Source organism: Bombina bombina, chromosome 6 (assembly GCF_027579735.1).
Source record: "Bombina bombina isolate aBomBom1 chromosome 6, aBomBom1.pri, whole genome shotgun sequence".
In the NCBI taxonomy this organism is placed as follows: domain Eukaryota; kingdom Metazoa; phylum Chordata; class Amphibia; order Anura; family Bombinatoridae; genus Bombina; species Bombina bombina.
The window spans coordinates 308,557,865-308,571,453 of record NC_069504.1 but is presented as its reverse complement, the minus strand read 5'-3'; positions in this window follow the sequence as shown (position 1 = coordinate 308,571,453).

The following is a 13,589-nucleotide window of genomic DNA, read 5'->3' as shown; positions in this document are numbered from 1 at the left end:
TTTATTTTACAGGTAAGTCTTTAGTTTTATATAGGATTCATTTATTTAGTTAATTTAATGATAGTGTAGTGTTAGGTGTAATTGTAACTTAGGTTATGATTTATTTTACAGGTAAATTTGTATTTATTTTAGCTAGGTAGTTATTAAATAGTTATTAACTATTTAATAACTATTGTACCTAGTTAAAATAAATACAAAGTTGCCTGTAAAATAAATATAAATCCTAAAATAGCTACAATGTAACTATTAGTTATATTGTAGCTATATTAATAGCTAGTAGGGGGCTTAGATTAGGTGTAATTAGTTTAAAATTATTGTAATATTTTATTATTTTTGGTAATTTAGTGTTTGTTTGTATTTTGGTACTTGTATGATGGATGGAAGACCTCTTCTTGCCCCGCTTGGATGAAGACTTCTGCCGGTCTGGATGTCCTCTTCTGCCCCATCGGATGAAGACTTCGGCCTGGCTGGGTGAACACGACTCAAGGTAGGGAGATCTTCAGGGGGGTATTGTTAGGTTTATTTAAGGGGGGTTTGGGTTAGAGTAGGGGTATGTGGGTGGTGGGTTGTAATGTGGGGGGGGGATTGTGTTTTTTTTTTTACAGGCAAAAGAGCTGTTTTCTTTGGGGCATGCCCCGCAAAGGGCCCTGTTCAGGGCTGGTAAGGTAATAGAGCTGTTAACTTTTGTAATTTAGTATAGGGTAGGGCATTTTTTTTTATTTTGGGGGGCTTTGTTATTTTATTAGGGGGCTTAGATTAGGTGTAATTAGTTTAAAATTCTTGTAATATTTTTTATTTTTTGTAATTTAGTGTTTGGTTTTTTTTGTAATTTAGTGGGGGTTTTTTGTACTTTAGTTTATTTAATTGTAGATAATTGTAGGTACTTGTAGTTAATTTATTTAATGATAGTGTAGTGTTAGGTTTAATTGTAACTTAGGTTAGGATTTATTTTACAGGTAATTTTGCAATTATTTTAACTAGGTAGCTATTAATTAGTCAATAACTATTTAATAGCTATTGTACCTGGTTAAAATAAATACAAAGTTGCCTGTAAAATAAATATAAATCCTAAAATAGCTACAATGTAACTATTAGTTATATTGCAGCTATATTAGGGTTTATTTTACAGGTAAGTATTTAGTTTTAAATAGGATTCATTTATTTAATTAATTTAATGATAGTGTAGTGTTAGGTGTAATTGTAACTTAGGTTAGGATTTATTTTACAGGTAAATATGTATTTATTTTAGCTAGGTAGTTATTAAATATTTATTAACTATTTAATAACTATTGTACCTAGTTAAAATAAATACAAAGTTGCCTGTAAAATAAAAATAAATCCTAAAATAGCTACAATGTAACTATTAGTTATATTGCAGCTATCTTAGGGTTTATTTTACAGGTAAGTCTTTAGTTTTAAATAGGATTCATTTATTTAACTATAGTAAACTTATTTCGTTTTATTTAAATTATATTTAAGTTAGGGGGTGTTAGTGTTAGGGTTAGACTTAGGTTTAGGGGTTAATAACCTTATTATAGTAGCAGCGACGTTGGGGGCGGGAGATTAGGGGTTAATAATTGTAGGTAGGTGGCGGTGATGTTAGGGAGGGCAGATTAGGGGTTAATAAAATGTATTATAGTGTTTGCGAGGCGGGAGTGCGGCGGTTTAGGGGTTAATGCATTTATTATAGTGGCGGCGATTTGCGGTCGGCAGATTAGGGGTTAATACTTGTAGTTAGATTGCGGCGACGTTGGGGGGGCAGATTAGGGGTTAATAACTATAATGTAGGGGTCGGCGGTGTTAGGGACACCAGATTAGGGGTTAATAGCTATAATGTAGGCGGCGGCGATATCGGGTCGGCAGATTAGGGGTTAATACTTGTAGTTAGATTGCGGCGACGTTGGGGGGGGCAGATTAGGGGTTAATAACTATAATGTAGGGGTCGGCGGTGTTAGGGACAGCAGATTAGGGGTTAATAGCTATAATGTAGGCAGCGGCGATATCGGGTCGGCAGATTAGGGGTTAATACTTGTAGTTAGATTGCGGCGACGTTGGGGGGGCAGATTAGGGGTTAATAACTATAATGTAGGGGTCGGCGGTGTTAGGGACAGCAGATTAGGGGTTAATAGCTATAATGTAGGTTGCGGCGATATCCGATCGGCAGATTAGGGGTTAAATAATGTTATTATAGGGTTTGCGATGTGGGGGGGCCTCGGTTTAGTGGTTCATAGGTAGTTTATGGGTGTTAGTGACTTAGTGTACTAAGACATACCGAATTTCGGAACCGAAAAGAACCGAATTCAGCCGAATCCGAATAAATCCGAAACGAATTTATTTGGATCCGAATAAATCCGAAACGAATTTATTCAAATTTTGCCGAATCCGATTCGATCCGAAACGAAATTCGAAAAGTCTGAATCGATCCGAACCGAAAACGAACCGAATTTTTTAGCCGTGCACATGTCTAAATGTTACAAACTGCTATTTGTAACTGGCCCTTTAAATGGAAAATTGCCCTGCTTCCCTGGATTGTGGAGAAGCCTATTTGCCAGCCTCCTTCCTCATGACTATGGCCCCTGGAAGATTGTGCCCCTGAAAACGTATTAACTTTTATTGGGTGTGTATGGCCCTTTAAGAACCGTCTGGGGACATATTGTGACTTTGGTGAACAATGCCCCTTTAAGACTATGTCCCCAGACCTGTAAAATAACTTGTCCCTGGCTTTCTCCCACTTGGTTCAGTAAATAGGGCTTACTGAACCAAGTACCACACAGGCAGACCACCCAGAAGTTAAAGTGTTGTTACAAAAGCATTAGTTTTCATTGTGTACCATTAAGTGCTATGTGACAGACCATTCGGTCAGAACTGAAAGAGTTAACTTTGTTCAGCTTCAAGAAGCTATTTTCTAAATACAAGTTTGTTGGCATCAGCTCTAATTAAGTTTAGTGATAAACATTCCCATTGTCTAATCACCTCCAGAGTCAGACTGCTAGTTGATAAGATGGACTGCATTGTTTTCTTGTGTGTAACTTGTTATCTGCTGAAGTAATGTAATTCTATTGTGGCCTGTCAAAGGGCGTTGTCTCTCTATCTAAATGTACCAAATGTGTGATTGGGGATTTTTATGCCTCCCCCTGAGAGTGTCTTTTTTGCATGTAACCTCAATAAAAACCAGGCTGGGTGTTTCAGCACCTCAGACCTCTTCTGACCCTCTAACTTGCAGCCTTGACTCATGTTTGTAGGGGACAGCTATAATCACTACAGGGATTGCTATGCTCTTCATACTCCCTTAGCTACTGAGCTCTTGTAAGAGCTCTTGTTCCTGATCCTGCTTCGCTCTACAGAAGGAAGAGGTTCACCTACTGGAGCCTGGTCGTAGGTCCAGGGAGCAGAGCAGACGGCGAGATACCAGCCCAGCAGCGGTGGTTCGTAGAGTCTGCATTACTTATGGTGGCTACGCAGTAGTTATGGTGTCTACGGTGCTGATGATCCTTTGGTGAGCGCTAGGAGCATCCTTTTCTACGGTCCAACTTCCAGCCAGCCTGGAGGCAACCGTAACACTTACCATCTGATGTTGTCTTTTAAAATCAGGTGGCAAAGTCATCACAGGAGAAAATGCTAGAGTCATATGATGTATAAATTACCTATGATAATAAAATATATTTTAGATTTTAATATAGTCATATATTGAACAATCCTAACATGTTCACACGATTCAACTTTCAATTCAATAAAAGTTTCACATTTTCGCAATGCTCCTATATAACTTATAGTATTTACCGTCTGAAGTGGCGGTTGATGATGTCGGCTCTGACATTGACCCCCTCATCCCTGAATGGCCCCTCGAACACTTCATCATCCTCCTCATCTTGTTAAAGGTCTCAGGGCACCTGGATGTCCTGCAGCATCCCAGCCTGATGAGCAATGTTATGAAGGGCGCTGCAGGCTATAATGATCTTCGCCACCTTACTAGGGCTGTATTGGAGGGCTCCTCCTGACCTGTCCATGCATCTAAAGTGCATTTTGAGGAGCCCAAACATGCGTTCCACTACAGCCCTAGTCTGCTTGTGTGCCCGATTGTAGCGCACCTGTGCCTCGTCAGCCGGATAACGCAATGGCGTAATGAGTCAATTACGGCTCATGTAACCCGAATCACCTATAAATAATAAGCATTACAAAATGTCAATATTACAAATATCTGATAAATGAAATTACATTTAAAAAAAGAAGAAAATGATACAATGCATTTGTAAATACGAAAATCGCATAAACTGCATGCAATTAAAATAAGGGTTAAACGTTTACATAACCTAGCTAAAATGTCTATGTAATAAACTTTAATTGCTCTGCTCGTAACTTTGAAAAACTCTAAAATCAGCAAACTGCTAAACATTTAACTACGTCAGTTATGTTTAAAGAGCTACACCGTCCCTTTAAAAGTATTGTCAAGGCTATGACCTGCTATATATCTGTTTGTTTCTAAAACTAGACATTTGCTGAAAGAGACAAAAAATGGTTAAAGCGCATCCTATATCTGCATATTTAAGCTATGACCTGCTACGTATTTGTTTCGAGTTAAAACTAGAAATTTGCTGGGGGGCAGAGCAAGCCAGGCAACTGAACGGTCGCATACTAAGAGAGCTCTGCTCAAACTTCATCTTTATCACATAATCTGACCGTACAGTTTTGCCCAAGACTATCCTAAATCATAGGTGAAGACCCATAGACCCATACTGAGAGATTCAAAGAGACAGACAGGACCTGAAGGGATCAATCGGGACATTTTCCCACTACCCGCTGCAAGTGCATCAGCGGTAAACTGAGCGGCCATGCTATAAGCCACGTGGACTTTGCGAGGAAGGTTACTAAGAGCATACTAGTGTCCTCCTGTCTATCTACAGAGAAACAGTGCCAGACAGTGTTATCCTCACGCAGTATCATGGATCCCACAATGACAACTTCTGATTTAGAGAGCTCTACCGAGCATAGCCCTACTCTGCTAGACTCTATAACGCGCTGGGAGCGCAGCACACTTCTCTCACTAGATTCTAATTATCGCGGCCTCAAGCAGCTTTTCCAGGAGCTTGTCGCTACTCTGCAAGCGGAGAATGGCCAAGATGCGGATCCCCCTGCACCATCTAACGCCTACTGTGGCCCTGATGTCCATACTGCTACACCAACAGATGAGCTGCGCGACTTGAGAAGCAATTCCTGCCGGGGAACCACTACACATGCTGTGACTGCTGGGACTACCACCCACTTACTTCGGGAGCCTTCACAGACTTTGCCGATATTGACCCAAGCTCAGAGCATGTCATGTCCTAACGAAGAAAAAGTACCTGACCTCTTGGATTCTTTACATGCAGCTTCCTGCTCTCTCAAGGGAATGTTGTCAGCGTTAGACACCTGACGGAGCTTCTCTTCACCTTACATTACCAAAGGCAACCCTATCCTCTACTCACTATGGAACACCCGTATGCCAGGCCTGCTTTCATCTGAGGTATGTTTAATGCCGGTGCAGTCGCGATGTCACCTAGGCCTCCTGTCAGTCGCATGCTACATGAGATCCTTCATAATCCCAGGAAGAGGGAAACAATTACTTGCCTCAGAGGCGAGAATCCTTGGAGCCACACTCACTACGTTCTACTACAAGCTGGGCATTGGGTAAAATACTTTACAACACCCCATCCCTTAAAAGCAGATTTAAGACTGAGACTTTATTTTGGTTTGCAGATGCAGATAGTTTCTGTAGTAACTCTAGCTGATTTGAATTAAAAAAACCTAGTTTTATACAGTTTGATGACTTTGTTATTTCACTCACAAGTTCTTAATTAATGGCTTATTCTGTCAGGCAAAAGTTTGTTTTACTTTATATTCACACAATAATATATACAGCTATATGGATTTATTATTTAACTACTGGGTGTTAACATATAAGAAGGTATCTGGAGGTAGCCGGTTCATATTTAGCTTCCGACATATCTCCCATATCATAATGGTGGAGAAGCCTATTCAAAGAGACATTAGACAGAACGTTTTCCCTTTCAACTATACATGCTTACTAGCTACCCACTCTGCAAGCTGATTGACCAAAGTATTATAAATAACCCTTACTGGGCCAAGACCACATATAAGAGCTGAGCTTAATTACTTATACAATGCAGACCACTACATGCACTCTTGTTTGAGAATTGGTGTGCCTGTAATGTTGATATGAAAAATTTCCTGCATGAGACCATCTCAATAAGTAGGGATGCTATGTAACTTTATATCTCTAGTAGGTAGCAATAGGCTCTTAAACAGAGGTAATGATTATTCTGTACCAGAGCTGCATGCTTTTACCTTATTTGTTTGATATGTTAAGCCAGACACTCTCATGGCACGCAGCACTCTAGCTCACCCAAGATCCTCCCCCACGCTATTAATTTAGCTGTCAAAACAGGCTAATACTACTAATCATGCTGATTCGAGGCTTTCCATAATACTTCTTGGTCTAAAACACCTCTATTTGCTAATATTGTTATATTTTATGGCTGTACCTATACTAGACATGTTATTGTATTTCTCAATTTATACGTGGATAGCTATATATTGTCTGTTTATATTTTGGGCTGATCTTTATAATACTATCATTCAGGATCCTATATCATTCTTTAACTATATATATCATAATGGTTGTAACTTGCCAAGTCTTCTGCAACAATAGTGGTTGCATCATCTCTTAGCTCCCAACGTCAGAACACTTATGGAAAATGTAACTCTGCCACAACCCCATTTACACCCTTCAGACCCCCACTATTGTAGCTCAATCCTAATTGAAATATTGTCCCAGAAGGAACATCAATAAGCTAACATTCTCTTGTAGATGCTTAGATGTAACTCCATACCACACCATCCTATATCCTGATACCATTCATTATAATTTACCAATTCCTCTGACTGGTTCAGAGACAGTCCACACTATTTTTCAATCATCATGTTATTTACATCCATCATCCCTATTTGACCCCTCTCCTCCCTTTCCCGCCGGCATCTCTTACCTGCGGGTAATACCCCTTCTCCTTTTTCCCACATCGCCTATAGTTGGCATATCCCCAGGAGAGGGGTCCATATAATAGCCCCCCGCCTTTCATATATATTCAAATATCTCCCCCTGATTCTATGCCTTTTAGGAAACTATCCCTACTTCTACATCTCCTAGTTCGAATTCACTCATGATGTATATAGAGGCTTAGAATGACCCGAGTTAGCTTTAGAGGTGTCACATTCATATGAACCCCCACATAATATATGTCCAAGATGTACTGTATTCTATGTTGGTCAATGTATGACTATTTCTTTGATACTAAACTAGAGCCCCTTCAACTATTAAGATTAATAGCCCTGTAATCATTATCTTTTCACCACACTGGCTGGCTCCGCCCTCCATTTCCCCTCCATCATGAGCGGCTCTCGCCCGCTGCAAACCCCCCCCCTAATACTCAGACCTCAGAGGTCGGACAAAAGCCAATTCCCTACCTCCTATTATTTTTAGTTCATAAAAAACCTCTTGCCTTGAGATAGGGATCACTAGCTATATAATATAAAAACTGAGGTTTCATTAATATATGTTCCAGTCACCTATGTTTCATATATATCGTTTTACATTTTCTCTTCTTGATGAACAACTTATCCATAAGCACATCAATGATCTGGCCCACATTTATTACTTGTATGTGAAATGTATAAATGTCCTTATTACTTTTGGTCTGTGCCTGGACATACTGTTCACCCTATTGTTATTATCTATTACCTCAATAAAAAAATTATTTAAAAAACAAAAAAACAAAACAAAACTAGACATTTGCTGAAAGACATAAAATGGTTGAAGCGCATCCTATATCTGCACATTTAAGCTATGACCTGCTACATATCTGTTTGTTTCTGAAACTAGACATTTGCGGAAAGAGACAAAAATGGTTAAAGCGCATCCTATATCTGTACATTTAAGCAATGACCTGCTACATATCTGTTTGGAGCTAAAACTAGACATTTGCGGAAAGAGACAAAAAATGGTTAAAGTGCATCCTATGGCATCTATTTATCAAACTGTCAACTTACCTGCATTCGAAGGCACCAATACGCGTCGCTTACGATCGCCTAACATTGCTGCCGCGGACCTGAATACGTTCTCCAAAATTATCAAAAAAGCTGTCAAAAAGCCGCGCACCAAGTACGGAGCGATGAGCAGCGGACTATTGTTAACTAACAGTCATCGATCTTGCTGCTCTTCGGCTTTTTTACAGCTTTCTTGGTACCCTGTCACTAAACACCCACACTATACTATACTGTTTACCCCCTATACCGCCACTCCCGGAGCCCACGGCAACTAAATAAATTGTTTAACCCCTAAACCGCCACTCCCGGAACCCACCGCAATTCTAATAAATGTATTAACCCCTAAACCGCCGCTCATGGACCCACCGCAACTAAATAAAGTGTTTAACCCCTAAACTGCCGCTCCTGGAGCCCACCGCCACCTACATTATACTTATTAACCCCTAATCTGCCCCCCCTACATCGCCGCCACTATATTAAATTTATTAACCCCTAAACCTAAGTCTAACCCTAAACCTAACACCCCCTAACTTAAATATAATTTAAATAAATCTAAATAAATATTCCTAGCATTAAATACATTTTTCCTATTTAAAACTAAATACTTACCTATAAAATAAACCCTAAGATAGCTACAATATAACTAATAGTTACATTGTAGCTAGCTTAGGGTTTATTTTTATTTTACAGGCAACTTTGTATTTATTTTAACTAGGTACAATAGTTATTAAATAGCAATTAAATATTTAATAACTACCTAGCTAAAATAAATTCAAATATACCTGTAAAATAAAACCTAACCTAAGTTACAATTATATCTAACACTACACTATAATTAAATTAATTCCCTAAATTAACTACAATTAAATAAAATTAAATAAAATTATCTAAAGTACAACCCCCCCACTAAATTACAGAAAATAATAAAATAATTACAAGATTTTTAAACTAATTACACCTACTCTAATCCCCCTAACAAAATAAAAAAAGCCCCCCCAAAATGAAGTTCAATCCTATTGGCTGATCCAATCAGCCAATAGGATTGAGCTTGCATTCTATTGACTGTTCCAATCAGTCAATAGAATGCAAGCTCAATTGCATCAGCCAAAAGGATTTTTCCTACCTTAATTCCGATCGGAATTGAAGGGACGCCATCTTGGATGACGCCACTTAAAGGACGAGTCATTGTTGAAGAAGACTCCGGATGAAGAGGATGCTCTGCGTCGGATGTCTTGAAGATGGACCCGCTCCGCGCCGGATGGATGAAGATAGAAGATGCCGTCTGGATGAAGACTTCTGCCCGTCTGGAGGACCTCTTCTGCCCGGCTTGGATGAAGACTTCTGCCCGTCTGGAGGACCACTTTGCCCGGCTTCGTTGAGGACTTCGGCCCGGTTGGGTGAAGACGTCTCAAGGTAGGGTGATCTTCAAGGGGTTAGTGTTAGGTTTTTTTAAGGGGGGATTGGGTGGGTTTTAGAGTAGGGTTGGTTGGGTCGGTGGTGGGTTTTAATGTTGGGGTTTGTAATTTTTTTTTTACAGGTAAAAGAGCTGATTACTTTGGGGCAATGCCCCGCAAAAGGCCCTTTTAAGGGCTATTTGTACTTTAGTGTAGGGTAGGTGTTTTTTTATTTTGGGGGGGCTTTTTTATTTTATAGGTGTAATTAGTTTAAAAATCTTGTAATTATTTTATTATTTTCTGTAATTTAATGTTTGTTTTTTTTTGTACTTTAGATAATTTTATTTAATTTTATTTAATTGTAGTTAATTTAGGGAATTAATTTAATTATAGTGTAGTGTTAGGTGTAATTGTAACTTAGGTTAGGTTTTATTTTACAGGTATATTTGTTTTTTTATATTTATTTTAGTTAGGTAGTTATTAAATAGTTAATAACTATTTAATAACTATTGTACCTAGTTAAAATAAATACAAAGTTGCCTGTAAAATAAAAATAAACCATAAGCTAGCTACCATGTAACTATTAGTTATATTGTAGCTAGCTTAGGGTTTATTTTATAGGTAAGTATTTAGTTTTAAATAGGAATAATTTATTGAATGCTAGGAATATTTATTTAGAAGTGGGAATGGTTTGTGCTGGACAGCGCCAAAAAATAAAGTACTGGCTCAACTTCTAGAAAACGACCGCCCAATACGGTCGTTATAAGTTATAACAAGAGATAGAAAGAATTTAGAAGGAGCGCCAAACAGGGAGGCTATAGTACTTATGATGTTGTTTAAATGTGATAATGAGTAGTTAATGGGTTAGCCACTAGTTCGTTAAGAAATGAATGAATCACTCAGAAGTATACGTTTTTTAAAAATATATATTTGATACAATAAACGATGAGTTTGGATAGAAATAATGTATATATATATATATATATATATATATATATATATATATATATATATTATCGGGTTATCAAACACAAATTAGATAAATAAATTAGGAAAACATCTGCGCATGTCCCTTTGAGCGCAAAACACAATTTAAAAAGCCTAAAGCGCAATTTACAAGTTATCTCGTGATATCTGTTAGACTAGTACATACACTCGGAGGGCATCTAATAGAGCAATATAGTGGATTTTGGAAAGTCAATAAATAGTGATATAGTGTATCAGTGTAAAAACGAAAGTAGAATAAGAACACTTGTTAAGTGTGAATAACAGAAATATAATGTATCAGTGCGAGAACAATAATAGTAGATTAAAGAGACACTTATCGTGTGTGGATAGCAGGAAAAAAGAACGTTATTAGAGAACGTTGCTGAAAAATACACTTCTAATGTGCAAAATATAAAGTGAAATGAGCTAATTGGCGTAGTGAATAGGAGTAAAGCATGAAAACTATTGAGTAACTTGCTTAGAGTAGATGCTTATTTTGACTATATAAGTAAAAAGCGTTACAATAGTGTAACTGCGTGAAGAGAGAAAAGTTTATTTCAAATATTATTGAAAATAATGGATATTTTGATCAATATATATATATAATGTATATGGTAGGTTACTAAGAAGACACAGTATAGTGTGCGAAAGATCAGTGTGTCAATTAACGTGTATAGTAAATAATGTCTTGTTAAAATAAAATATAGAAGAGACGGCACTCTTCAAATGAATATTCAAACTATGACAACAATATATGAATGGATTGGCCAATCCGATACAAACATATGATATCAAAAAGCAACTGTAGAATATGTTATACAATGAGATATTAAAACCACAATAAAAATACGAATAACAAAAATATATATATATATATTTGACTATAAACACATAGATAGAGACTGCCTTATTGGGGCAAAATTTGCGATAGCAATATAAAACCCCAAATTTAAGGTTTTTTAGAAAATAGAAGTTCTGAATAAAGTCCTATATAGAACCCTGTGTATCCAAAGAGTTGCTGATTTTAAAAGACAGTCAAAACTGAAATGGATCCATACATCAGATATCCAAACGGCCGATATCCAACTTTAACAGGCAAATTTTAGTAGAATATTTAGCCAAAGGTGTATAAAGGCAAAATGTCTCTTGTTAACCTGTTTCTGAGTGATTCATTCATTTCTTAACAAACTAGTGGCTAATCCATTAACTATTTATAATATTGGGAATAGCACCGAGGTTATTTGCCTCAGAGACTCCTAATAGTAACTTTACCTGACACTGTGCAAATATTATCTTTGTTGTATTGTAATCCATTAACTACTCATTATCACATTTAAACAACAACATAAGTACAATAGCCTCCCTGTTTGGCGCTCCTTCTAAATTATTTCTATCTCTAGGAATATTTATTTAGATTTATTTAAATTATATTTGTTAGGCGGCTAGATTCGGAGTTTTGTCGGTAACGACCCGAAAAACTAACGCCGGCTTTTTTCTGGCCGCACCATAAAAATAACTCTGGTATCGAGAGTCCACATAAAGGCTGCGTTAGGCTCCAAAAAAGGAGCGTAGAGCATTTTTAACGCAGCTTCAACTCTCGATACCAGAGTTGCTTACGGACGCGGCCAGCCTCAAAAACGTGCTCGTGCACGATTCCCCCATAGGAAACAATGGGGCTGTTTGAGCTGAAAAAAAACCTAACACCTGCAAAAAAGCCGCGTTCAGCTCCTAACGCAGCCCCATTGTTTGCTATGCGGTAACCCTTCCTACGTCTGCACTTAACACTCTAACATGTACACCGAGTCTAAACACCCCTAACCTTACACTTATTAACCCCTAATCTGCCGCCCCCGCTATCGCTGACCCCTGCATATTATTATTAACCCCTAATCTTCCTCTCCGTAAACCGCCGCTACTTACATTATCCCTATGTACCCCTAATCTGGTTCCCTAACATCGCCTACCCCTATATTATATTTATTAACCCCTAATCTGCCCCCCTCAATGTCGCCTCCACCTACCTACATTTATTAACCCCTAATCTGCCGAGCGGACCTGAGCGCTACGATAATAAAGTTATTAACCCCTAATCCTCCTCACTAACCCTATATTAAATAGTATTAACCCCTAATCTGCCCTCCCTAACATCGCCGACACCTAACTTCAATTATTAACCCCTAATCTGCCGACCGGAGCTCACCGCTATTCTAATAAATGTATTAACCCCTAAAGCTAAGTCTAACCCTAACACCCCCCTAAGTTAAATATAATTTTAATCTAACGAAATTAATTAACTCTTATTAAATAAATTATTCCTATTTAAAGCTAAATACTTACCTGTAAAATAAATCCTAATATAGCTACAATATAAATTATAATTATATTATAGCTATTTTAGGATTTATATTTATTTTACAGGTAACTTTGTATTTATTTTAACCAGGTACAATAGCTATTAAATAGTTAAGAACTATTTAATAGCTAAAATAGTTAAAATAATTACAAATTTACCTGTAAAAGAAATCCTAACCTAAGTTATAATTAAAACTAACACTATACTATCAATAAATTAATTAAATAAACTACCTACAATTACCTACAATTAAACTAAAACTACACTATCAATAAATTAATTGAATACAATTCCTACAAATAAATACAATTAAATAAACTTGCTAAAGTACAAAAAATAAAAAAAGAACTAAGTTACAAAAAATAAAAAAATATCTACAAACATAAGAAAAATATTACAACAATTTTAAACTAATTACACCTACTCTAAGCCCCCTAATAAAACAACAAAGCCCCCCAAAATAAAAAATGCCCTACCCTATTCTAAATTACTAAAGTTAAAAGCTCTTTTACCTTACCAGCCCTGAACAGGGCCCTTTGCGGGGCATGCCCCAAGAAGTTCAGCTCTTTTGCCTGTAAAAAAAAAACATACAATACCCCCCCCCAACATTACAACCCAGCACCCACATACCCCTAATCTAACCCAAACCCCCCTTAAATAAACCTAACACTAAGCCCCTGAAGATCATCCTACCTTGTCTTCACCTCACCAGGTATCACCGATCCGTCCTGGCTCCAAAATCTTCATCCAACCCAAGC